Here is a 27,474-nt window from a genome sequence, read left to right as displayed (position 1 = left end):
ACAAGGGGTATGCAAATCCATTTGGATTTGAATTCTGGTTATGCCACTTATTAGTTTTGTGATTTTAAGTAAGCAATTTAATGTCTCAAACAATCTAGAATGCAATATTGTGTAGTGTAAGAACAGGATTAAAGAAAAGGAATGGCTTCCAGAAATACTCCTATACTGCACTGTACCAACTCATCCTGCATCATGACATGAAGGAGGTCATATTCCAATATGAAAATGTTTTACAGTGCCTAGCCCTGAGAGTATGGAGGAAGTAGCTTGAAATACATAAAGCCAAAACATAATGTGTAAAATATGGTTCCAACCATCAGATGTGTAAAATTGTAAAAGGAGAATTTGTCTCTCATTGACTCCTACTCAAAATGGAAGTTCTCTGCCTTTAGGAATGTACTGAAATATTAAAAATCTATCATTCCAAATGCAATATACTTTTTTTCCTTTTCAGTAAAAATCATGTGAAATCAGATTTATCAGATTTTCTGTGACTATAAACCACACAAGTGTAACAGTATTAATAAACATGTCAGAGTAATATCAGCAAGATGCCATAATAGAAAATCTTCCAGCATCACTCCCCTCACAAAAATACAACTAGAAACTATTGAAAAACTAGAACACCACCCCAAATACACCAGAACTCAGGGGAGAAGCAGAGAAATCACCTGGGCCCACAAAATCAAGAGAAACCACAACCAGTAAAAAAAATAGTCATTTCAGACAGTTCCCTCTTTTCCCTCAAGTTGGTATAACACCACTCACAGAGAATTGCCCTAAACCCTCAGGTACTGAAGAAAGAGGAGGGAATTAGAATTGAAAATTAAATGCACTCCAGTCCCATATCACAGGAACCATTAGGAGTTCCAGGACTGCTGAGCTACCAAAAGTAAACTGGGAACAAAGAATGAGACACTGTTCATAGCAACTGGCATGAAGAGCTTCATAGCTATTCAGTGTTCCAATCAGCAACGATGCCATGTTGAAGAGACTGGCCAGTGCCATGGCACCATAGAAGGAAAAATAAAAGGAAGTCCTGAATCCATAACCAGATTTTCCACCCAAATGCTCCCATGGAGGTTGAAATTAATCCAGTGCTTGCTTAAGTCTTCCTCTGGACTGGGAAACAATGACAAGGCACCAAAATAGTTATGGAGCAGCATTTAAGCTCTGCTACTTACTATAAGTTTTCCCCAGACTGTGAAAAAAGGGGGAGGGAAGCAATTTAGTCCCAGAGCAACAGTTATGTTCCAGTGTTCACTATAAGTCTTCTCCACACTAAACATAACAAAAGGCAAAATAGTTCCAGTGCAGTGTTTTAGTTCCAGTGTCCACCTCAGAATGGGAAGAAACAACAGGTCAGTATTTAAGTTCCAATATTAAGAAGTAAAGAAGAAGTACAAAGGTTATAGTTAACAATTATACATTTTATATTTCAAAATAGCTAGAAGAGAAGAATTATAATGTTTCCAACACAAAGAAATAATAAATGTTTGAGGTGACAGATATCCTAATTACCCCGATTTGATAATTACACATTATATACAAGGATCAAAGTACCACTTGTGAACCCCAATAAAGAAGTTATCAACCCTTTAGTTAATGGAATGAGACAAATAATGAAATTAATTAAACATATTTTTTTAAAAAAATAAAAGAAGTAAAGGTCTAACATCACCAAAGAACACATGCAAAACTAGAAGATGCAGTTGTCTCCTCAAATATGCAGGCATCAACATAAAGATGCAAAGGCTGTGCAAACTCAAGGAAATATGATGCAACCAAAACAAAAACCAAAAAGAGCCTCCAGCAATGGATGCCCATAATTTAAAGATCATGGAATTTCTGACAGAAGATTCGGAATAATTCTCTCAAAAAACATTTGGTGGAGGGTGGGGCCTAGAAAAAAAAAAGTTAAAGGAATCACAAGAAAATATAGATAGAAAGCTAATTGAAATTTGGAAAACAATCCAGGAATAAAATTTAAAATTTGACAAAGAGAAAATTCTAGAAAATTCTAAAAAGGAATTAAAAAAATACAATAACTAAACTAGAAAACATATTAGGAAGCTTCCGCAGCTTCCTAATATGTGATCAAACAGAAGAAAAAAATTAGTAAGCTTAGAGACAGAACATGTGAAATTACCCACTCATGGAAGCAAAAAGGAAAAAGAATTAAAAATATTGAAAAAGGCCTATGAGAATTAAGGCACATCTCCCAATGAACTAATCTTCACATAACTGGAATTCCCAAAGGCGACAAGAGATTAAAAAATAAAAATAAAATAATAAAAAAACACAGAAAGTGTATTTAAGACAATAATTCAGTCTCTTAAATCTTTATAGTTTTTTAGTTCAAAGGAATATAGAGTCTTGAAGAGAAATAATTATAGGGCAGAAAAGATAACTGTTTAAAATTGGCAGCTGGACTATAAGTCTAGCATCTCATTCTCCTAGATAGCTAAAGCTTGGCTACTTCTTTTTAAGATTATGTGTCTACCAGGTAGGAGCCTCTTAAATACTGGCCCTGAGCATTAAAAAAAAAAAAAAATTAAAAGCTATCTACACTTGTATTAAAAAAAAAAAAATACAGTGTGAGTCATTCTTTAAAGTCTCATTCAGAAAGGGTAGAATCAACTAATCTCTATAGACCAGCTGTATAATATCTAAGCTTGGTGGTAACCACAGGAAGATCATTTATCTTTTTTTTTTTTTTTTGAGATGGTTTCTCTCTCTGTCACCGGGTCTGGAGTGCAGTGGCATGATCTCAGCTTGCTGCAACCTCTGCCTCCCAAGTTCAATGGATTCTCCTGCCTCAGCCTCCCAAGTTGCTAGGATTACAGGTGCCCGACACCATGACTGGCTAATTTTTTGTATTTTTAGTAGATAACGGGGTTTCACTATGTTGGCTAGGCTGGTCTGGAACTCCTGACTTCATGATCTGCCTGCCTAGGCCTCCCAAGCTGCTGGGATTGCAGGCGTGAGCCACCACACCCGGCCTATCCTTTTTTTTTTCAAGTGGGTTTATTTGCAGGTTGAAATCTTAGTGAAAGATAATATCCTGTAGAATGCTGTTCACGACGAGTTCATCTGTAACTATAAACTTGAAAGAGATCTCTACCAGTAAATGTTTCTTAAATTTCACAAAAAAAAGTCATTTAGCTGACAGTGAAATGCAGTGAGACACTGAACAGACAAATCATGTGTGCCAAAAATACAACTGGAATATTAAACGGTTGTTTAAAATTGTTCATATGTCTATGCAAATTGTTACTTCAACTGTTACATGCTTAATACCTCATTAAATATTTACCTGGTCATGCAGAAGCTGTGGAGTTTGATTAGGTCCCATTTGTCTATTTTGGCTTTTGTTGCCAATGCTTTTGGTGTTTTGGTCATGAAGTCCTCGCCTACGCCTATGTCCTGAATGGTTTTGCCTAGGTTTTCTTCTAGGGTTTTTATGGTGTTAGGTCTTATGTTTAAGTCTTTAATCCATCTGGAGTTAATTTTAGTGTAAGGTGTCAGGAAGGGGTCCAGTTTCTGCTTTCTGCACATGGCTAGCCAGTTTTCACAACACCATTTATTAAACAGGGAATCCTTTCCCCATTGCTTGTTTTTATGAGGTTTGTCAAAGATCAGATGGTTGTAGATATGTTGTGTTGCCTCCGAGGCCTCTGTTCTGTTCCATTGGTCTATATCTCTGTTTTGGTACCAGTACCATGCTGTTTTGATTACTGTAGACTTGTAGTATAGTTTGAAGTCCGGTAGTGTGATGCCTCTGCTTTGTTCTTTTTGCTTAGAATTGACTTGGCTATGCAGGCTCTCTTTTGGTTCCATATAAAGTTTAAGGTGGTTTTTTCCAGTTCTGTGAAGAAGGTCATTGGTAGCTTGATGGGGATAGCGTTGAATCTGTAAATTACTTTGGGCACTATGGCCATTTTCACGATATTGATTCTTCCTAATCATGAACATGGAATGTTTCTTTATCTGTTTGTGTCCTCTCTTATTTCATTGAGCAGTGGCTTGTAGTTCTCCTTGAAGAGATCCTTTACGTTCCTTGTTAAGTTGTATTCCCAGGTATTTTATTCTCTTTGTGGCAATTGTGAATGGCAGTTAACTCTTGATTTGGCTCTCTTTAACTCTGTTATTTGTATATAGGAATGCTTGTGATTTTTATCCATCTGACAAAGGGCTGATATCCAGAATTTATAAAGAACTAAAACAGATTTACAGGAAAAAAACTAACAAGCCCATTCAAAAGTGGGCAAAGGATATGAACAGATACTTTACAAAAGAAGACATACATGAGGCCAACGAACATATGAAAAAATGCTCATCATCACTGGTCATTAGGGAAATGCAAATCAAAACAACATTGAGATACCATCTCATGCCAGTTAGAATGGCGATCATTAAAAAATCTGGAGACAACAGATGCTGGAGAGGATGTGGAGAAATAGGAACAATTTTACACTGTTGGTGGGAGTGTAAATTAGTTCAACCACTGTGGAAGACAGTGTGGCGATTCCTTAAGGACATAGAAATAGAAATTCCATTTGACCCAGCAATCCCATTACTGGGCATATACCCAAAGGATTATAAATCATTCTACTATAAGGACACATGAACACAAATGTTCACTGCATCACTGTTTACAATAGCAAAGACCTGGAACCAACACAAATTCCCATCGATGATAGACTGGACAGGAAAAATGTGACACATAAACACCATGGAATATTATGCAGCCATAAAAAACGATCAGTTCGTGTCCTTTGTAGGGACATGGGTGAACCTGGAAACCATCATTCTCAGTAAACTGACACAAGAGCAGAAAATCAAACACCGCATGTTCTCACTCATAGGCAGGTGTTGAACAATGAGAACACATGGACACAGGGAGGGGAGCACTACACACTGGGGTCTGTTAGGGGGAAATAGGGGAGGGACAGCCGGGGGAGGGGAGTTGGGGAGAGAAAGCATGGGGAGAAGTCCTAGATGTGGGTGATGTGGAGGAAGGCAGCAGATCACACTGCCATGTGTGTGCCTATGCAACAATCTTGCATGTTCTTCACATGTACCCCATAACCTAAAATGCAATAAAATAAATTTAAAAAAAAAATTTACCTGCTCAAAAATAATAATAATGATTAAAAAATTCCCAAATCTGGAAAAAAATGACAGCATCTAGGCACAGAAAACCAAGATGTCACCACTCAAATTTAACCCAAAAAGTAATTCCCTAAAGTACATTTTAATCAATATAGCAAAAATCAAAAGGAAAGAAAGAATACTCATAGCAGGAAGAAGAAATAAACATATCACATGAAATGAAGCCCCAGTATGGCTTTTGGTGGATTTATAAGCAGAAATGCAGCAGGCCAGGAGAGAGTAGAATGCTATATTTAAAGTGCTAAAGAAAAAAAACTGCCAAACAACCATACTGAATCCAGCAAAAGTATCCTTCAAACGTGAGGAAGAGATAAAGACTTTCCTAGGCAAACAAAAGCTGAAGGAATTCACTAACACAGACCTGTCTTTCAACAAATGCTAAAGTCAGACCTGTCTTTCATCCAAAAGAAATAGACACTAATGTCCAACAAGAAAACACATGAAGGTATAAAGCTCACTAGTAAAAATAAGAAAGCAAATTTAGAATACTTTAATATAGTAACTGTGGTAAGTAAACCACTTATATCTTAACTCTGAAGACTAAAAAATATAACTATTAAAAATGACAATACAACAAATGGTTAAAAGATAGGCAGGATAAAAAGATGTAAACTGAACCATCAAAAAGTAAAAAGGTGGTGGGGGGATAATGTTAAAGAATAGAGTTTCATTTCAATATGATTGAGGTTAAGTCATTATTACTTTCAAATAACCTATTTTAACTATAAGCTTTTTTGTAAGCCTTATGGAAACCACAAAGCAAAAACCTATCATAAGTACACTAACAATAAATAGCACCAAGTCAAAACATACTACTAGTGGAAATCACTTAACCACACAGGGAGACAGTAAAACAGGAAAAAAGAAATGATTTGTAAAATAATCAAAAAACAAGCAACAAAGCAGTAGTAGTAAACACTTACCTATCAATAATAAGCTTGATTGTAACTGGATTAAATTATTCAATTAAAAGACATAGAGTGGATGAATAATTCCTATATATATATATATATGTATATATATACACTTTAAATTCTGGGATACCTGTGCAGAACATGCAGGTTTGCTACATAGATATACATGTGTCACGGTGGTTTGCTGCATTCATCAACCCATCATTTACATTATGTATTTATCCTAACGCTATCCCACCCCTAGCCCACCACCCCCCAACAGGCCCCAGTGTATGATGTTCCCCTCCTTGTGAGAGAAAACAGGCAACCTATAGAATGGGAGAAAAGTTTTGCAATCTATCCATCTGACAAAGGGCTAATATCCAGAATCTGCAAAAAACTTAAACAAATTTACAGGAAAAGAACAATCCCATCAAAGAATGAGCAAAGGATATGAACAGATACTTCTCAAAAGAAGACATTTATGCAGCCAACAAACATAAAAAAAAAAAAAAAGATCATCTTCACTGGTCATTAGAGAAATGCAAATCAAAACCACAATGAGATACCATCTTATGCCATTTAGAATGGCAGTCATTAAAATCAGGAAGTAACAAATGCTGGAGAAGGATGTGGAGAAATAGAAACACTTTTACACTATTGGTGGGAGTATAAATTAGCTCAACCATTGTGGAAGACAGTGTGGTGATTCCTCAAGGATCTAGAACTAGAAATACCATTAGGCCCAGCAATCCCATTACTGGGTATATACCCAAAGTAATGGGATTATAACTCATTCTACTATAAAGACGTATGTTTACTGTGGCACTGTTCACAATAGCAAAGACTTGGAACCAACCCAAATGCCCATCAATGATAGACTAGATTTAAAAAATGTGGCACAAATACACCATGGAAATACTATGTAGCCATAAAAAAGGATGAGTTTATGTCCTTTGCAGGGACATGGATGAAGCTGAAAACCATCATTCTCAGTAAACTAACACAAGAACAGAAAACCAAACACCACACGTTCTGGCTCATAAATGGGGGTTGAACAATGAATAGATTTTTTTTAAAGACCCAACTATACTCTGTGTGTAAGAAAATCACTTCGCCTATAGAGAAATAGACAAAATGAAAGAGATGGAAAATGATATACCATGCAAGTGGAAACCAGAAAAGAATAGGAGTAGCTATACTTACATTAGATAAAATAGACCTTTAAGGCAACAACAGTTAAAAAACAAAACAAAACAAAACAAAAAGCTCTTTCTTGTAGAAATAAAGCAAAGAAAAAAAGACAAGGTCATTATATGATAAAGGGGTCAATATAGCAAGAGGATATAACAAATGTAAAAATATACGAATACAACATCAGAGCACCCAAATATATATTTTTTAAAAAACTAATAGACCTAGAGGGAGATACTGACTGGAACACAGTAACAGTAGGGGAGTTCAACACTCCACTTTCAGCAATGGACAGATTATCTAGACGGAAAAGCAACAAAAAACATGAGAGTTAAACTGCACTCTAGACCAACTAGCCTTAACAGATATTTACAGACTGTTTCACCTAACTCCTGCAGAATGCAGATTTTCCTCAACAGTACCTGGAAGATTCTCCAGGATAGACTGTATGTTAGGTGACAAAGCAAGGCTTAAGGAATTTTTTAAAATCAAAATATGTCAAGTGTCTTCTCCAACCACATGGAATAAAACCAGAAATCAGTAATAGAAGACATATTGAAAACTGTACAAATCTGTGAAAATTTGACAACATGCTCCTGAATAATGAATGGATCAATGAGGAAATTTCATAAATGAAAATGAAAACAATATACCAAAACCTATGAGATACAGCAAAAGCATTTCTAAAAGGAAACTTTAGAGTGGTAAATACCTACACCAAAAAAGAAGAAATACTTCAAATAATCTAATGATGTACCTCAAAGGTCTAGAAAAGCAAGAAAAAAACAAACCCAAAATTTGTAGATAAGAATGGAAATAAATAAAATTGAGACAAAAAAGCACAAAAGAGCAACAAAATGAAAAGTTTTTTTTTTTAACAAGATAAAGTCCACAAACGTTTAGGTACACACAAAAAAAGTCTCAAATAAAATTAGAGACAAAAAAAAAAAAGGAGACTCCACAGCCAATACCACAAAAATACAAATGATCATTAGGAATAATTATGAGTAACTGCATGACAACAAAGCGGAAAACCTAGAAGAAACCTAAATTCCTGGACACATACAACCTACCAAGGTTGAATCATGAAGAAATACCTGAACAAAATTGCAAGTATTAAGACTGAAACAGTAATAAAAAGGCTTCCATCAAAGAAAAGCCCACAATCTGACCATTCCACTGCTGAATTCTACCAAACATTTAGAGAACTAATACCAATTCTATTCAAACTTTTTCAAAAACTTGAAGAAGAGAATACTTCCAACCTCATTCAACCAGGCAAGCATTACCCTGGTACCAAAACCAGACAAGGACACAACAACAACAACAAAAACTACAGACCAATGTCCCTAATGAACACAGATGCAAACATCAACCAAATATTAGCAAACTGAAATCAACAATACATTAAAAAGACCATTCACCATGATCAAATGAATTCATCCCAGGGATGCAAGGATGGTTCAACATATACAATTCAATCAATGAGATACATCTCACTAACAAAATTAAAGAAAAAGTGATCTGATCATTTCAGTAGATGCTAAAAGGTATTCAATAAATTTAGTATCCTTAATAAAAGCTCTCAACAAACTGGACATAGAGAGAATGTATCTCAAAACAATAAAGTCTGCGTACGACAAACTCACTGCTAATGTCACACTGAATGGGAAAAAAAATAAAAGCCTTTTCTCTAAAATCTGAAACAAGACAAGGATGCCCCACTTTCACCACTTTCATTCAAAATAGTACTGGAAGCACTAGTCAGAGCAATTAGGCAAGAGAAAAAAAAAAAAAAGAGCATATCCAAATTGAAAAGGATGAAGTCAAATTATTCTTGTTCACAAAAGCATGACTTTGTATTTGGAAAAACCTAAGTAGGACACCAAAAAATTATTAGAACTCATAAATAAATTCAGTAAAGTTCCAGGATGTAATATCAACATACTAAATTCTGTGGCATTTTTATATATCAACAATGAAAAATCTGAAAAAAAAAATCAAGAAAGCAACCACACTTATAATAGGAACACAACAAAAGAAACCTAGGAATGAATTTGACCAAAGAAGTGAAAGATCTCTACAATGAAAACTATAAAACATGGATGAAAGAAATTGAAGAGTATACAAAAAAGGAACTATATGCTCATGGACTTAAAGAATTAATATTGCTAAAATGTCCATACTACCCAAAGAAATCTGCATATTAATACATTCCCTATTACAATACTAGTAACATTCTTCACAGAAGTGAGGGAAAAAATCCTAAAATTTGTATAGAGCCCCAAAAGACCCTGAATAGCCAAGCAATCCTAAACAAAAATACAAAGCTGTAGGCATCATACTGACTTCAAAATATACCACAAAGCTACTGTAACCAAAACAGCATAGTACTAGCATAAAAACAGACACATAGACTAATGGAATAGGATAGATAACCCAGAAATAAGCTCACATATTTACAGCAAATGTATTTTCAACAAAGACACAAAGAAAATACATTGCAGATAGAACAGTCTCTTCAATAAATGGTGCTGAGAAAACTGGATATTCATATGCAGAAGAATCAAACTAGGCCATTATCTCTTACCATTTACAAAAATCAAATCAAAATCGATTAAAAACTTAAAAATAAGACCTGAAACTATGAAACTACTAGAAGAAAATATTTGGGAAATGCTTCAGGACACCAATTTGGACAAAGATTTTGGAGGAAACACCTCAAAAGCATAGGCAACAAATATGAAAATAGATAAATGGGATTTCATTAAGCTGAAAAGTTTCTAAAGAGTGAACAAAAAAATCAACAGAGTGAAGCAACAACCTACAGAATGTGCAAATACTTGCAAACTATCCATTTGACCAGTGATTAATAGTACATATATATAAAGAATTCAAACAACTCAATAGCAAAATACACACACACACACACACTATATAATCTGATTTTAAAATGTAAATAGATATTCCTCAAAAGAAGACATGCAAATGGCCAACAGGCATATGGAAAAATGCTCATCACTCATCATAAGGAGAGTCCATATCAATATTACAATGAGCTATTATCTCACACCAGTTAAAATGGCTATGATAAAAAAGACAAAAAAAAAATAGATGTTGGCAAGAATGTGGAGAAAGGGGAACTCTGATACATTGCAGTGGGATTATAAATTAGTACAACCACTATGAAAAACAGTATGCAGTTTCCTCAAAAAACTAAAAAGTAGATCTACTGTATATTCTAGCAATCCCATTGCTGAGTATATATCCAAAAGAAAGGAAATCAGTATACTTAAGAGCTAGATGCTCTCGCATGTTGACTGCAGCACTATTCACAATAGCCAAGAAATGAAATCAAACTAACTGTCCATCAGCAGATGAATAAAGAAAATATGGCAGATATACATATAATGGAACATTGTTCAGCCATAAAGAAGAATAAAATCATGTAGTATGCAGCAAAATGGAGAAACTGAGGTAATTATGTTAAGTAAACTAAGCCAGGCACAGAAGGATAAATATCATATGTTCTCACTCATATGTGGGAGCTAAAAAAGATTTCATAGAGGTAGAGAGTAGGATGATGGCTATTAAAGGCTGCGAAGAGTGACCGAGGGTAGGGGGAGGGATGGAGAGAGGCTGGTTAATGAGTATAAAAATACATTTGTATAGAAGGAATAGATTATACTGTTTAATAGCACAGTCAGATAATAATAATTTATTATATATTTCAAAACAGCCAAAGAGAAGATTTAGAATGTTCCCAACACAAAGTAATGATAAATATTTAACATAATGAATATTGCAGCTACCCTGCTTTGATTCACATTGTATGAATGCATCAATAGAGACTATGTACCCCATAAATAATGTATACTCATTGGGAATCAATTTAAATATTTTTTAAAAGTCAGTGTGCAAAGTGAATGTTTTATGCATTAAACTATCAATAATTTTTTAAAGTTGTACAATCATATGACAAGTAAAACTAAAATATCCTTTTGTTTTTAATTGCAATTATCTTTCATAATATATTTGTTGACAGATGAAGAGGAGATCAAAGAGAATGAGGCAAAAAAATAGGAAAATGGTTTTATAGGGATATTTCAATTGGCTAATCAATAAAAATATTTTTATACATTTAGTGATGTTTATGACTATCTGTCAGCTTTTTTAAATGTATATTTTGTTGTGATTTTTTGTGTCACCCTAGACAAATATTCATTTCACACCTGACTTTGTACTTGTAATTTATTTTTCTTTTTCATAAAATGGGTCCTGCAATGGTATAATCTTCAGTCCTCATAATTGTGGGTTCACCTCTGCTCTGCTCAGATCTCTTTCTAGTGGCCCATGGCCACACATTCTCCTCAGAATATCAGCTAATCTGTGTGGTCAGTGGTGAATGGTGCAGATTAAACTCTGATTTGGATATGTAAAGTGAGTTGGAGAGGCAAAGATTAGCCCCCACATTGAGTATCTGAGACTATTCAGAATCCCTGGTGACTTTTTGGCTGACAGATCACTAGGCAACTACTCTAAGCAGTGTTTCTTTGAGGCCTTGGGTGAATTGACAGAGGGCAGTGCACTCTACTTCCTAGGCTGTCACCCATGGGGTTTAGTGAAGAAATAAAAGCTGGAGACCACCTGGTTGATCTACACCTGTGCACAACTCCTCATCACACAGGACATTTTGCACTGCTGTAATAACACTCCTTTCACTGGCAAAGGCACTGATCCTATGGTCTGCTGGGGTGGAGGCAAATGTTTGTAGCAAAGGTTGTGGGCCACAGCTGGTCTGAGGTGAGGCAAGAAAAAGGCAAGTGGAAGCTTTAAAACCCTTTCTCTGCTCAAACTTTAGCACGTATGAGAATCACTGGGAAGGCTTGTTTAAACATAGGTTGTTGGGCCCTACCCTGATTTTCTTATTCAGTAGGTCTGGGATGAGCCAATAGTTTACAATTCTAGTAAATTCCCAGATGATACTGATGCTCCTGGTCTGAGGACCATACTGGAGGTCCACTGTTCCCATTCTCTCATTTGCTGCCTCTGTCTTTCTTGTGTCCCGGACTACTACCAACCAACTACCCTGTGCAAACCAGTTCACAGACAGTCTTCTGTCTTCCATGATATTTTTCCCTTGTTAATTTCTTGAATCCATAGTGCCGTTTTGCTTCTATAATGTCTCCAAAGTTTATTTTGAGGCACAGAGCCTGCAATTTGGGTTATTTCACCACCTTGGCAAAACCAGAATCCATACCTTTTTAACTTCCTCCTGACTCCTTGGTTTAATATTTACCCAAAACCTTGGTAATAAGTCATACAGGATTTTCCATGATAAATGAAATAATAATATAGAAAAACCTTGTTGAATTGACTATGCTTGTTCAATTAAGTAACAACATAAAGTCTACCAATACTGTGAAGTTGTCACCTAAAATCATGTTCAGTAATAGATTGCCTCGATTTCGGTGAGTTCTCTTTGGAAAACCCATTAAAATAAAAGGTCAGTTTGATGTAGAAGAAAGTGGTAAAAGATTGTGAAAAGAAAGCAGGAAAAAGTTTCTAAAAATCAGGGGTTGTGAGCTCAGAGCTATAATTATATGAATTCTAGATGAAGAATTTTCAAATCGGTCAGTTTTCCTTATTTTGGAAATAAAAATATTCAGAATCTTGATGATGCAGCAAGATTTTAATTATATACAGAGTTTTTAATATATTTCCATTTATATAAATAACATGTATAATAACTTGTAATAAAATAAAATAATAGCTTATGGCCAATGACTTATAATAAAGAGGGAAATAAAACATTTTTTGAATAAAAGAAAAAAGGAATAATATAAAAAGAAAAAATATTTATTAAGTAAATTCTATTGTGAGATTGAGACATTTTTCAAAGGCAAATTATTCCTGTTTACCTGAATCACAGAAAACAATTACACACTTTTTGTCTGTAAGTGCCTACATTTACACTGTTTGCTTTCAGATAGGGTCCTTTCATTGCCCTAAGCACATCTGTAATAGGATGAAAGCAAAATTGTGGATTTATACTTAAAATAAGAGAAACTAAAGTAAGAAGTTGTTTTAAGCTACTAGAATAAATAAAGAATATACTCATATGGAATACGTGTGCTTTCTGGTACAATTTTCCTTCTAGAACATCTCTCTTCCCACCCCACTATTCCAACATACTGAGGAAGGGAGTACACTCTGATAAGCCCTACCCTGGCCAATATAAAAGATCTGAAATCAACAATAAGGCTTTTACTCTTCAAGTTAGGAAGAGCAAAGGACAACTTCACAGCTCCTCAGAGGCAGCTGTCAGAAGAACCACAAACACAGAGCTCAGTGCCTGAGCCTTGCTGCCTCCAAAGGAAGCCAAGGCCCTGTTCTCCCTGAAGAACAGCTATGAAAGATGTGTGCCAAATCACAGTAATTTTGACTATTTAATAATTTCTTGGTAGCAGAAAATAATTCATAGGCATCTGTGGAGTAATATGAGGTATAACGATTCAATTGCATTTTAATTATGAAGAAATCTACCATGCTGGAATCTGCAGAAATATAAATGAGTCAGTACATATTGTTTTTGCAGTATTGTTAGCACTCATAGTTCCAAAGGGAGTGCATTGTTTAAGCTAGTCCTTTGCTCACCATGTAAATTATTTCCCCTCAGTGGTTCAAGAAAAATGCTAAATTGCTAATTCCTTGATGGAGCTTCAGTAAAAGTTGAATCGTTCCCCGTTGTCTTGACTGTGATGAAAGTTTATATACATATATATATATGTATATATATATATATATGTATGTGTATATATATACACACACACATATATATATATATACACACACACACACACACATATATATATATATATATATATATATATATATTTGTCAGAATTGTTTGCCAAGATGTTTCATTGATCAGGAAATACCTTTGTCTATCCAAAAAGCCTAATGAAAGAGTCTCACAGTGAGCAGTTTTCCTTCTGAACAGAATGGGTTTTTACAAGGCATATGGAGGCAATGCTCAGCCACAATAGAAAAAAAGACAAATTTAGGGATGCAGTGAAGTTTGGAAAGCAGAAGGATGCCAGAGAAAATCATTGGTATATGTTACTTGCTTCAAAACTTTGTATATTCACCTTCAAATTATAGGTTTCTGTGTCCTTGGAGGGGAGAATTATTTGTGAACTCATTTGAGAGTTTTCTCTCAATATGAGTGCTCCAGCTCCCTATGTCGTCACCAATAGGGACTGACTAGGCTAAACCTTCACCTGTATAGTTTGTAAAAGCAACAATAAAAATCTCTTCAATATAAACATATACACCAAATAGTGCAATGCCTGCATTTAAGATATTACCATTCTCTAATGTATGATGTTCTTAACACTCATGAACAATTTAGAACACAAATAACCTGCTCATTGAGAGAGCAACTGTATATATTTTTCCCAAGACAGAAAATCTGTGAGTGAGGGGGTTAGAGTTGGTCCAGAGCCTATTCCTCTGCTCCTTTCACTGGATGATAGAAAAGAAGCCGTCTGATAAAAACCCACAGATACAATTCTATCAATCCAGTTGCTTCAGGGAAAAAAAAAAAAAAAAAAACCCAGAGAAAAAAAGGAACTGTAGTGATATTCTCTCTGGGCAACACAATCATGTGTTAGTGGAGGATTTCTGAATACCTTTATACAAAAGAATTATAAATCTTGTGAGAAATCAATGGGCAAGTTATTGGTGGGTGGGAACAGAGAGCAGAGTAGCATTTAGGAGCTGAGATTCTGCCAGTGGAATGATTGGGGTTATAATCTCACAAAAACCAATAATATTCTTAAGCTAGTTCCTTCTGTTTTCTGAGAATTATGTTCCTTTTCTATAAAATGAGGATGTACAAAAATAAAAAACAACCTTTAACTTCATACGGAACCAAAAGAGAGCCCACATAGCCAAGACAATCCTAAGCAAAAAGAACAAAGCTGGAGACATGACACTACCTGACTTAAAACTATATTATAAGGCTACAGTAATCAAAACAGCATGGTACTGGTACCAAAACAGAGATATAGATCAATGGAACAGAACAGAGGCCTTGGAGGCAATGCCACACATCTACAACCATCTGATCTTCGACAAACCTTACAAAAACAAGCAATGGGGAGAGGAATCCCAGTTTAATAAATGGTGTTGGGAAAACTGGCTAGCCATGTGCAGAAAACAGTCACTGGACCCCTTCCTGACACCTTACACTAAAATTAACTCCAGATGGATTAAAGACTTAAACATAAGTCCTAACACCATAAGAATCCTAGAAGAAAACCTAGGCAAAACCATTCGGGATATAGGCATAGGCAAGGACTTTATGATTAAAACACCAAAAGCAATGGCAACAAAAGCCAAAATAGGCAAATGGGATCTAATTAAACTCCAGAGTTTCTGCACAGCAAAAGAAACAATCATTAGAGTGAACCAGCAACCAACAGAATGGGAAAATATTTTTGCAATCTACTCATCTGACAAAGGGCTAATATCCAGAATCTACAAAGAACTAAATCAGATTTAAAAGAAAAAAACAAACCCATTCAAAAGTGGGTGAAGGATATGAACAGACACTTTTCAAAAGAAGAGATATATGAGGCCAAGAAGCATATTAAAAAATGCTCATCATCACTTGTCATTAACGAAATGCAAATCAAAACCACATTGAGATACCATCTCACGCCTGTTAGAATGGCCATCATTAAAAATCTGGAGACAACAGATGCTGGAGAGGATGTGGAGAAATAGGAATACTTTTACACTGTTGGTGGGAGTGTAAATTAGTTCAGCCATTGTGGAAGACAGTGTGGCAATTCCTCAAGGACCTAGAAATAGAAATTCCATTTGACCCAGCAATCTCATTACTGAGTATATATCCAAAGGATTATAAATCGTTCCATTATAAAGACACATGCACAAGTATGTTCATTTTGTCACTGTTTACAATAGCAAAGACCTGGAACCCACCGAAATGGCCATCGATGATAGAGTGGACAAGGAAAATGTGGCACATATACACCATAGAATACTATGCGGCCATAAAAAATGTTAAGTTTGGCCGGGCGCGTTGGCTCACGCCTGTAATCCCAGCACTTTGGGAGGCCGAGGCGGGTGGATCACGAGGTCAAGAGATCGAGACCATCCTGGTCAACATGGTGAAACCCCGTCTCTACTAAAAACTACAAAAAAATTAGCTGGGCATGGTGGCGTGTGCCTGTAATCCCAGCTACTCAGGAGGCTGAGGCAGGAGAATTGCCTGAACCCGGGAGGCGGAGGTTGCGGTGAGCCGAGATCGCGCCATTGCACTCCAGCCTGGGTAAAGAGCGAAACTCCATCTCAAAAAAAAAAAAAATAAAAAAATAAAAATAATAAAAAAAAAAATGTTAAGTTTGTGTCCTTTGTTAGGACATGGACCAATCTGGAAACCATCATTCTCAGCAAACACAAGAACAGAAAATCAAACATCGCATGTTCTCACTCATAGGTAGATGTCAAACAATGAGAACACATGGATACACAGGGGGGAGCATCACACACTGGGGTGTGTTGGGGGGACTAGGGGAGGGGCAGCAGGAGGTGGGGAGGTTGGGGAGGGATAACATAGGGAGAAATGCCAGATATAGGTGACAGGGGGATGGAGGCAGCAAACCACATTGCCATGTATGTACCTATGCAACAGTCCTGCATGATCTGCACATGTACCCCAGAACCTAAAGTGCAATTTAAAAAAAACAGGAATTATATATATATATACACATATATTTATAAAGAAATTTAATGTCAGGTTAAATAGATGAATAAACAAATCTAAAGGGAAAAAAAAACTCATCACAGCCTGAAAGTTCAGTAGTTTTGTCCAATTACTAACCTCAGTGAGATACTATAGCTTCTGCAGAATACCTCTGAATCTGGTTGAAAGAACTGTATGAGTCCAAGCCAAGAGCTCTGCTGTCTGCAGGATGAAAGACACATTGGAAGAGTTCCCACAGCACTATGAGGAGGGTGCAGAGGGTGTGGTGGAGGGGTTACAGCCCAGTGTTATATAGAAACAGGAGCATCAGCAGCAAAGGACAGGGGAAATGCTGTTAGAACCAGACAATCCCCACCTCCACACCCCACTCCCCTTAGTGGAATAAAATTTATCTTGTCATTCCTTAAAAAAAAAAAAGATTTATTTAAGTTTGAATATGATATGAAAGGAATCTTCTTTTTTTCAATTATCTAATTTTTATTATACTTTAAGTTCTGGGATATATGTGCAGAGTTATGCAGCCAACAAACATACGAAAAAATGCTCATCACCACTGGTCATTAGAGAAATACAAATCGAAATCACAATGAAATACCATCTCCCACCAGTTGGAATGGCAATCATTAAAAGGTCCGGAAACAACAGATGCTGGAGAGGATGTGGGGAAAGTGGAACCCTTTTACATTGTTGGTGGAAGTGTAAATTAGTTCAACCATTGTGGAAGACAGTGTGGCGATTCCTCAAGGTTCTAGAACTAGGAATCTTTCTTTTAAAAACACAACAAAAAATCACTGCAATCATACCTGTGGTCATTTTCTTTCCTACCTTGTTTTTAAGTTATTCAGCTGAGGCAACATTTCTGTTAAAAAATCAGACCTCAGAATCTGGCACACCTGTGTGTGAATACTGGAACTTCCACCTACCAGCTGTGTGATCCAGGGAAAGTTGTCTAACAGGTCTAAGCCTCAGTTTCCCCACCTGAAAAATAGGAAAAGAATTGACACTGTTGTGAAGATGAAATATGTTAATCACTTGGTGGCCTGCAAAGTACCGTGAACATTTGGATGTTCATACAGAACATTCCATAAAATCATTATTGTTTTTGTCACTACATTTTGCGGTTAGGAATGCTTTTACTCTTACAGGGGACAAAAGACATTAGCCCAGTCATTTTTACCTTCAGCTTAAGTATCAATCCACCCTTTTAAATCTTTTCAGAAGCCTGTAAAATTGCCCATTTCCGTTTATGTGATTGTTAGCTATAACAGCCGACTGTGTTCCTTAACCTTTTCTCCTACCATTGCTTTAGATCTTCATTTCCATCACCTTCACATTTACATTTAAATAAACATGCAGAATCCTATTGACTCTGCCCATTTTTGGTAAAACTAGAGAGATCTTTGCTTTTTCAGGTATTCTCCATCTTAAAAATAATTACTATTCAGCAAGTTTTTAATCACTTATTTTCAGGTTTCCAAGATTCTTCATATGCTGCCTAGTTTTTCAAAAATTTGAGAAGAAAGTGATGTTGCTATAAAAAATAGTTCTTTCACATAAAAAGAGTAGAAGAAAAATGTCAGAGATAAGGGGAGGGAAAGAATGAAAGTCTGTGAGCAAGATATCTGTCTCGTATGTTTATGAGTCAGAGGAAGAAAACTGGGGGGAAAAACTATGGGGAAAGAAAAGGAAACAGATTGGGAGACTAATTTAAAGCAGAATCAACTAAAAGGAAGTTGAAGATTTGAAAAAATAAAACAGCAGCATCAAGAAGAGAAAGTCTGGTGAAAAAGGAGAGATATGAAAAACTTATAGAAATTAATGTATATGACAAATTCAACCCACATTTAAATAGAAATGCAGAGATTTTAAAAACATGAGAGAAGGATTTAATAAAAGGTTCTCATAACCCATAAAAATAAAGATATTTTCCCTAACTTTTATTTTATTTATTTATGTTTTTGGACAAAGTACATTTACTCTCAAATTTCTAAGCCTTATTATACTCTTGTGCCATTTTCTCATTCATTCTACAATTATTCTTAAGGCCAAATAAGTTATTGACACACAAATTTATGTTCTGTCCTTAAGTATATTTCCCAAGAAGGTAGTTGGATTGTTATTCAAATTATCTATAAAAATTATCTAAAGTAGTATACTAAGAAAATATGCTTAAGCTTCTGGATCTATGTGTGTGATATCCTAGATCCTTCAGATGTCATACTCACTGAAAAAAATTAAAATTCTAGAAAATAAATATTAATGCACATCAGTTCTTCCCTGAGCTGGCAAGAAACTAACCAATAATCAGAAGCCAAAAAATAAAGTAAAAGAACATAGCATAGGGATAGGTAAGTGCTCACCAACACACCTGACTTTCACCTAGAGGCATCTGCTGAGCCTGGTGTCCCTGAGCATCTGCTCTGATGTTATGACAGGAACAGTGAGCCAAAGATTAATCCTAGATCCTATAAGATGCAGAATCAAAGAGGAGACTCCATATGCAATTGGTACTCTAGAAGGCTATATCCCCAGTTCAAGGATGAACTGGATATAAAAACATATCATAGAGGAAATCTTCCTGTCTTGACAGAAGAACAAAAAGAAATGCTCCTTGATGATGAGGACAGAATCACTGAGCCTTTGAAAGGTTTATAACTCAAGTGCTAAAGGGACTATCAGTAACAAATTAATAAGTTAGCTGTTGTTTTTTAATATCCATTATCTTGACAAAATAAAGGAACCTATGTCAAGATTACAGCAAAGAGAGGAACACTTAAAGAAAATGTATTTCTTTTATTGAAATTGGAAGAGACTGAATTCAGCAGCAGAGTAGTGATTGCTTATATTCATGTTGGGATCCAACAAAAGGATACAGACAGGAAACATCCACTTTCGGGATACCAAAAGGAATTTAATTAATAGCCTCACAAAGACATGTAATTACTCAAGGTCCAACAGACACAGGGATCACTGAAGGAGTCCATGTAATACTCAGAGAAAAAAAAATGTCCTTTCATGCTCTCTTTGTGGGATGCATGGCACCCGAGCACCACAGAGTCCTCATTCTCTCCTATTCTAACTTCCCTAACTGATTTAAAAAGCATCTCTGAAGTATCTGATCTGAAGCCAACACTGAGATAAGCAAAGACAACACAGAAATGAAGGAGATATGCAGAACATTTTGAATAGCACTGGTCTAAATTATAAGTGGCTTTGAAATTCATAAAGGAGTATAGTCTGGGAGAAGAAAGAATGAAGACTGATGTATTAGTACATAACAGAAAAAATGATATGCAACAAATGTCTAGAGTGGCAAAGTATGGGGGGACAACAGGAGGCAGAGAATTAGCTTTGATGGAGAGAGCCAGTAGTTGCTTATCAGCTGAATCAAAGGAAGGAGGCCCTAAGAAAAGGAGTAGAAGAGCTTGTTTGGTGAGTAAGAATAAAAGCACGGTATTCTAGGAAGGAGTCATGGCATGGGAACAGGCACAAAGACATGGAAGGACTTGGTGTATTTATGTGACAATAAAATGTACTATAGGGTAAATAATCAGCCAAATAGCAGCAAGAGCAGCTAGCTTCCCATGCAAGAAGCTGCTGGGCCAGGGGAAGTGGCCTCCTCTGGTCAAGTTCTCCATAGCAAGGGGAAAGATCAACCACTGCTGATTCAGGGATAGCAGCGAATCCCTGGCGATTTCTAGATTCAGCTGCCTGGAAAAACTCTATTAGCTACTAATTTGGAAAACATATGGAGTGGTAATTGGGGTTGTGATGTAAGGGTACAGAGAAATTCACTTGCTGATAACACAAAGAGAGGACAAAAGTGATGTCATTCTTATTATAGAAGGCTTTTATTTGCATATGTATATAAAATGAGCTCTTTTGCATCTGAAGAATCTATTAGAAGCCACAAAATGAAGACATGATGCATTCACTCATTCAGCCAAAGTGTTTTATCACTTATGGATATCAGTTATAAGTCTAGTGCTGAAGGCATAGCAGTGAGGACAAGATCAATGCTCACATGGCATCAAATTCTACTAGAATCATCAAAAATTGATGAGTCTTGATGTAATTAGCTGCAGCAATTAAATAGATATGGTCCAAGTGACATTGCAAACATGATGTGCATCAAGATAACCTGGAGGGTTTTTTTTTTTTTACAGAGCCTAGCTCCAGTCACTATCCATCTTGTGCTTTTTAACAAGTTTCTCTGCAAAACTTTGATATGTAGTCAGCTTCAAGAAACAGTCACATAGATCATTGCTTCTCAAACAATCTGTGGTAAAAGTCCAGAATGTTATTTCATGTTTGTCTTTCTTAATTTCCAATCTATAGTATACCAATAGTATTATAAAATATAATAAGAAGTTATGAGAAAAATAAGACTCTGCTTGAGTATCTCAGTAAAGTCAAACTGCTGCAAAAGTTCCTAATTGTTTACCCTTAATTCCTGTACCTCCCTCATTGTGGTGGGAAGGTATCAGTTTGTACACCAGCTCCAAAACATTTTGAGTAGCACTGGTCTAAATTATAAGCGGTTTTGAAATTTACAAAGGAACTTCAGTGTTGTTTTGTGACCCAGGAAGTCAGCACAAAGAAGGTAGAGGTAAGAGGGAGAAAAACCACTCATGGAAGGATAGCATGCACTAAGACACAGAGAAAACTCTATTTCTTAGGGTAGCTGCCATCAACTATGCAGTAAATGTTTGTGTGTGGTATTATCTTAGCAAATGTAGAAATTAAACAAGTGAATCCTCACTTCTGAGAGACTGGTCATCTAAGTCAATGAAACAGCTAAACATAGCTCATGTAGGTACAAAGTAATTTATATATGTATGAAATATAGATAAGTACCCATATATACATACAGATATGCATATCTTTAATATTTTATATATTGAAGAGCACACATGTTATACATACCTGTGTACATGTACACACATACGTGTTCACTTGTGTTTCTTTTCTAGTGTATATCCAGGACTAATTATTATTGATTTTACACAACCACACCAATACCCTCTTCTACAGGATTCTTTGTAGTCACTAAGGAGTGGGATATAGGAAAGGTAGTTTAGAAGTGGTCTATAGTAAACCTTTATTTGTTTATTTGTTTTAGCTTAGTGATGTATATCTTATCTAAAGGGATGTACACCTTTAAAAAACCCTCTGTAAGTCATTTGGCATTGTATAAACAGCTCAGTGATCCATGTCATAAAACAACACATCAAGGATATATTTTATTACTTCATTCAGCAAACAGCTTAAATATTAATTCTGTTTACTACAGGAACTTAAAGAAAAAAAATTCAGCCGTGGCCAAAGGTCACAGTAAGAAGCAGTCAGATGTCGGTTGAGGGACTCACTGCTCTCTCTACTCCCCATCCCAAACTCTCCTCATTTACCCTGAAAAAATGGCCAGCCTGAAGTGTAAATGCAACGGTAGTCTTCTTCCTATAGGTCACCTGATGACATCCCCAAAACCACCTTGTTCTAAACTTAGAACTTCTACTGATTAAATTCAAACCCCATAGAGAATACTCCAAATAGGGAAAATTTAGGTAAGAAAGATTAGTTTAGCTCTTTCAGGAAGTAAAATTGTTTATTTATTTTTTTAGATTCCATTTACCCTATTTTGTTAATGAAAGGCAAAAATTCTTCTACATCAATAGAAAAGTGATTCGAATCTAAATTCTCCGATAACAAGAGCTTATCAGAGAATTTAGATATGATAATTTAAATTTAGATAATTTAATTCTCTGGAACAAGAGCTTAAATATTTTTCTCTTGGTTATAGAAAGACGTTCATTTCAACATCTTCCAATGTCTTACTTTTATCTGTAAACAATTTATATTATAGTATTCAAACAGGGTTTAGCATTCTTAGAACAACATATCAGAAAACAGTGCTATGTAACCTCAGTGATAATATTTTAGAAGCCCTTATGGGGTATTTGTGATCAGTAGTTAAGTGGGAGGTCTATATTTCTTACAGAAGTAAAGGTGGTCTGGAGAAGAAAATAATTAGCAATAATACAAGTATTGCTTATAGGATATAGAGACAAAAGCATGACAGAGAGATTCACTCAGTTTGCAAAATCAAGGAAAAAAGGCAGGAAATGCTTCACTACCTATCTGTTTCTTTCTGTGGGAAAATGTATTTTTTTCTGAAATATTATTTTAAAAAACCTGAAATGTCACTTGCAGCAAGCTTCCAGCTGAGGTAGATGACCTTACCTGCCTTTTTCTGCATTAGGAATTAGTTATTTTTTTCATAAGCATGTTCTCATGTGTAACAGCTAAACAACTTAAATATTTGTTAACCAAAAGTTAAGGAAACTTCTTGCCTTTATTATAATATTGTTTTGTTCTACTCCTGCATTGTTTCATTACTTCAAAAACATCTGAATTTTCATTCACTTTCTTACCATTATAAGTGTCTCATGGGTGGAGATTCATTTCTGAAAGCCATAAAAAATTCATTTGATTCATAATGGAAGAACTGGTTGTGAATTACATTACCAGAGCTGTTCTTGATATGACTGTCCGTTAAAATAAAACTCAATAGTTGAGAAACTCCCTTGAAATTATAAAAGAATTTTTTTAAAGTTACTGATTTGAAGGACTGACTTTATTATTGTGTCAATCAATATGCCTAAGCAATAGGTCTATTCTTCTAAATCCTGAATAAATAACCCATTAAAAAATTCTGAAAAAATCGTTTTCAACCAGAAAGAGTAGCTACTAAGTAATATGTAAAACCAATTAGATGCATGAAGGGTTTAAATTTAAAAATTTATGAACACTGAACAAAACATCTTATACTTTCTTCTACAAAATAAGCTGAAAAGTCATCTCTAAAGTCTCCAGACATCATGTCACAAACCACAGTACTATTAAAGATTAAAAATGTCAATAGAAGCATCCTTCAAATACCCAATGAATTAAAAATTACATTTACTTTGTTCTGAATGGAATCTTAGATAGGGAACTTTATTTACATTGAATCTTAATGAAGCCACCAGAGGAACTGACCATAGGGGCTCCAAATTTCTACCTGAGAAGGATTTAGTGGTCAATATGTGATTGGAAGAGGTCTTTGAGGCTGAACTTGCAAAGTACTGTACATGAGGCCAATAGTTCATGACTTATCCACATCAAAGAAGAGGGAATGAATGATGGAGGGAAGAGATGTCAGGAGAATAGAGGTAATATAGAAGGAAACCGAAAACAAAGCAGGAAAGGGAGCAATAATAGTCTCCACACACTGCCGCTTTGGTTCCAAACAAATTATGTGAAGATATCTTTTCAGCATTAATCATTCAAGAGAAACTGGTCTGGTTTACCTTATTAAGCTCCTTATTAAACCCCTAAAAAATAACTGCCTCCCAGCTGTAGAGAAGAAAACATCAGGGCCAATGGACCTATCCTGGACTCGAATTCTGTTTCTCCACTTATTAATTGCACAACTTAATTTCTTAGTTTCTTAGTCTCTCTCAGATTTTTTCTTCATCTTCAATTGGAAATATTAATAATCAGCCCCTAGACTGGTGCCTGGAACATAATAAGCACTCAATAAATGAATGGATGATGGAATGAATGCTTACCTTGCATAGGTAATATAAAGATCAAAATAAGAGAGTATATGCAAAATGTCTGACATCCAGTAGGGATGCAACAAAGATTAATGTTCTTTTATTTCACTCCTCCCACCATAATCACAACCTCCCTCCTATTCCTTAATGAATTAAAGTAAAATAAGCCAGTTGTTTAAGGCAAATCTCTACTTGGTTCTTTTCTAAATCCCAGAGAAACAGCAACTGAGGGAGGTAAGAAGAGAAGAGACAGTGAGAGGAAATCAAGAGGTTCCTTCCTTTTCCTCCTTAAGTATATTTCAATAAAAGTGAGGCATAACAGCTCATGCCTATAATCTCACCACTTTGGGAGGCAAAGGAGGGAGGGTCACTTGAGGCCAGGAGTTCAAGACTAGCCTGGACAACATATTGAGACTCCATCTCTACAAAAAAAATTAAATTAGCCAGGTGCAATGGTGCATACCAGTTTAGTCCTAGCTATTAAGGAAGCTGAGGCAGGAGTCTAAGGCTGCAGTGAGCTGAAATCACACCACTGCACTCTAGCCTGGGTGACAAAGCAAGACCCTATCAACAAAAAGAAGTGAGCAATAACTATAGCCACAGGCAGAGCTATCATCGGAAGTTTCCTCAGAGCATAGCCTGTCCCAATCTCTGGTGATCTCTCTTATCCAACATTGACCAGAGTTTTGGGTCCAGGCTTTAGGGACACCAAGGCACAGGCAGACATGGGCAGTGACCCGTGATGAGGCTGTGACTTTGCTGGTAGGGCCTGGACATGAGTGGCAGTGATCAACTCCCAGCTCTATCCTTTCCTTCTCCAGTCTTTCTCAAGGGTAATACATCATAGGACCTTTAAACCCCAAAAAGTGCATTCACAGATGACTCATGCCTCACCATGACACTTAAAATCACAAGAATATTTCTGGCCCCCTGTGATATTGAGGGAGACAGAGTCAGCTGGGGAAGCACAGCTGTACCCTCACATGATCCCTGAGGCTCAAACCCAATACATATTGGACTTGCTGAAGTCCTGAAAGCCCTGCTTTCAAATGCATCATTATGTATGAGAGTATTTTGGCATCATCACCAGCTTTGTCCTTTTTACTACAGCAGAATCGGGGAAACCAGGAATAAAGACTATTTTAGTGCATTGGTAACTCATGTTCTTCACAACAGGAGGAATAAATTTAGGTCATCAGAACTATAATGCCTTTATGAAAAATACTGTCACCTAATGATACAAAGCAAAAATTGAAAAAAGGCATTCTTAGTCTGTCTTCTTTGCCCTTATTAAATTCACCTCCTATGAAGTTAGAACTCAAAAAGAAAATCAGCATTAAAGCTTCCCTGTGTCTTTGTAACACCCATGAACAGCATATGCTATCATATTAGCTACAAGCATACAGCAAAATAATACGAATAGAAGAAAAATACTTCTTTATTGGAACGGGGAGAAAGCAAAGCCTGTGGCGAGAAAAATGCCCCTCCCAATCTTTCAGGCAACTCTTCTGCAATGAATTAATAGCATGAGACTGGTGCTATTAATGGTGTGATGGCTTATGCCTTTTATACCAGCACTTTGGGAGGCCAAGGCTGGTAGATCACTTGAATCAGGAGTTCGAGACCAGCCTGACCAACATGGTGAAATCCTGTTTCTATTAAAAAAAAATACAACCGGGTGGGGTGGTGCTCACCTGTTGCCCTAGCTACCTCAGAGGCTGAGGCAGGAGAATCACTTGAACTCAGGAGGCAGACACTGCAGTGAGCTGAGATTATGCCAAAAGCACTCCAGTCTGGGTGACAGAGTGAGACTCCAACCCCCCCCCCCCCAAAAAAAAAAAAAAAAAAAAAAAAACCATAGTATGAGACTGTAAAAAAGGGGGGAAAATGTACCTTCCTAAATTTTAATCCTACTTTCCTCTTTCTGTCAAACAGTTCTCTTCCTCCTCCTTCGTGACATCTGAAAATGGTTCACTGTGCCAAATGAATGCAGAAAAGCCTTTATATAGGAGGTGAGATGCCATATCCTCAGAATCACTTAATGTAGGCTTACTGAAAAGGGAGATGTAAAATATATATTTCTTAAACTTGTCTTTTAGGCCAGCATTTTAGCCACCAAAGAGCTTTCACATCAGACAGGCTTCCTTTATTTATTTTTTCTTTTTTTTTGCCAGACAGAGTCTCTATCACCAGACTAGAGTGCAGTGGCACAGTCTTGGCTCACTGTAACCTCTGCCTCCTAGGTTCAAGAAATTCTCCTGCCTCAGCCTCCTGAGTAGCTGGGACTACAGGTGTACACCACCACGCCCAGCTAATTTTTGTATTTTTTGCTAGAGATGGGGTTTCACCATGTTGGCCAGGGTTGTCTCGATCTCTTGACCTTGTGATCCGCCTGCCTTGGCCTCCCAAAGTGCTGGGATTATGGGCATGAGCCACCATGCCTGGCTAAACAGGCTTTCATTCTGATCAGCAATGTTCCCCTTATTAGTTGTGTGGCCTTGGAAAATTTGCCAAACTTTCTGACCCTTGATTCTCCTTCTGTGAAAGAGATTCGGGGAAAAAAATAGTGTTTTGTGAGTTTAAATGTAATCATATATATCTGAGGCTATAGTGAACATATTATATGATTCGGCATAGTTAGAGCTTTCTGAGCAAATTAAAGCAATTGCTAGAGGTTAAATTATGACTGATTTAGATACCTAGAGAACTCCAGAGAGAGAGAGAGAGAGAGAGAGAGAGAGAGACAATCTGCACTGTAAAGCTGGAGACCCTCATGTCATCTCTTTCTCCCGGAGAGATTTATTTATATTCCAAAGGA

The 27,474-nt window shown here is 36.2% G+C and overlaps 1 long non-coding RNA gene across 1 annotated transcript; it reads right to left on the bottom strand.

Moving 5' to 3' along the window:
* Positions 1-7,522: 7,522 nt before the first annotated feature.
* LOC116559455 lies at positions 7,523-27,193 on the bottom strand. The gene is made up of 3 exons (XR_004272465.1): positions 27,181-27,193; positions 26,161-26,164; positions 7,523-7,605 (listed from the first exon to the last, which is right to left on the bottom strand). It is a non-coding gene; the product is annotated as an uncharacterized LOC116559455 (long non-coding RNA).
* Positions 27,194-27,474: the final 281 nt, after the last annotated feature.

Source organism: Sapajus apella, unplaced genomic scaffold (assembly GCF_009761245.1).
Source record: "Sapajus apella isolate SASKATOON/1434 unplaced genomic scaffold, GSC_monkey_1.0 scaffold1, whole genome shotgun sequence".
NCBI classification, from domain to species: Eukaryota; Metazoa; Chordata; class Mammalia; order Primates; family Cebidae; genus Sapajus; species Sapajus apella.
The sequence above is the reverse complement of the archived record's forward strand: the minus strand, read 5'-3'. Positions and strand labels throughout refer to the sequence as shown.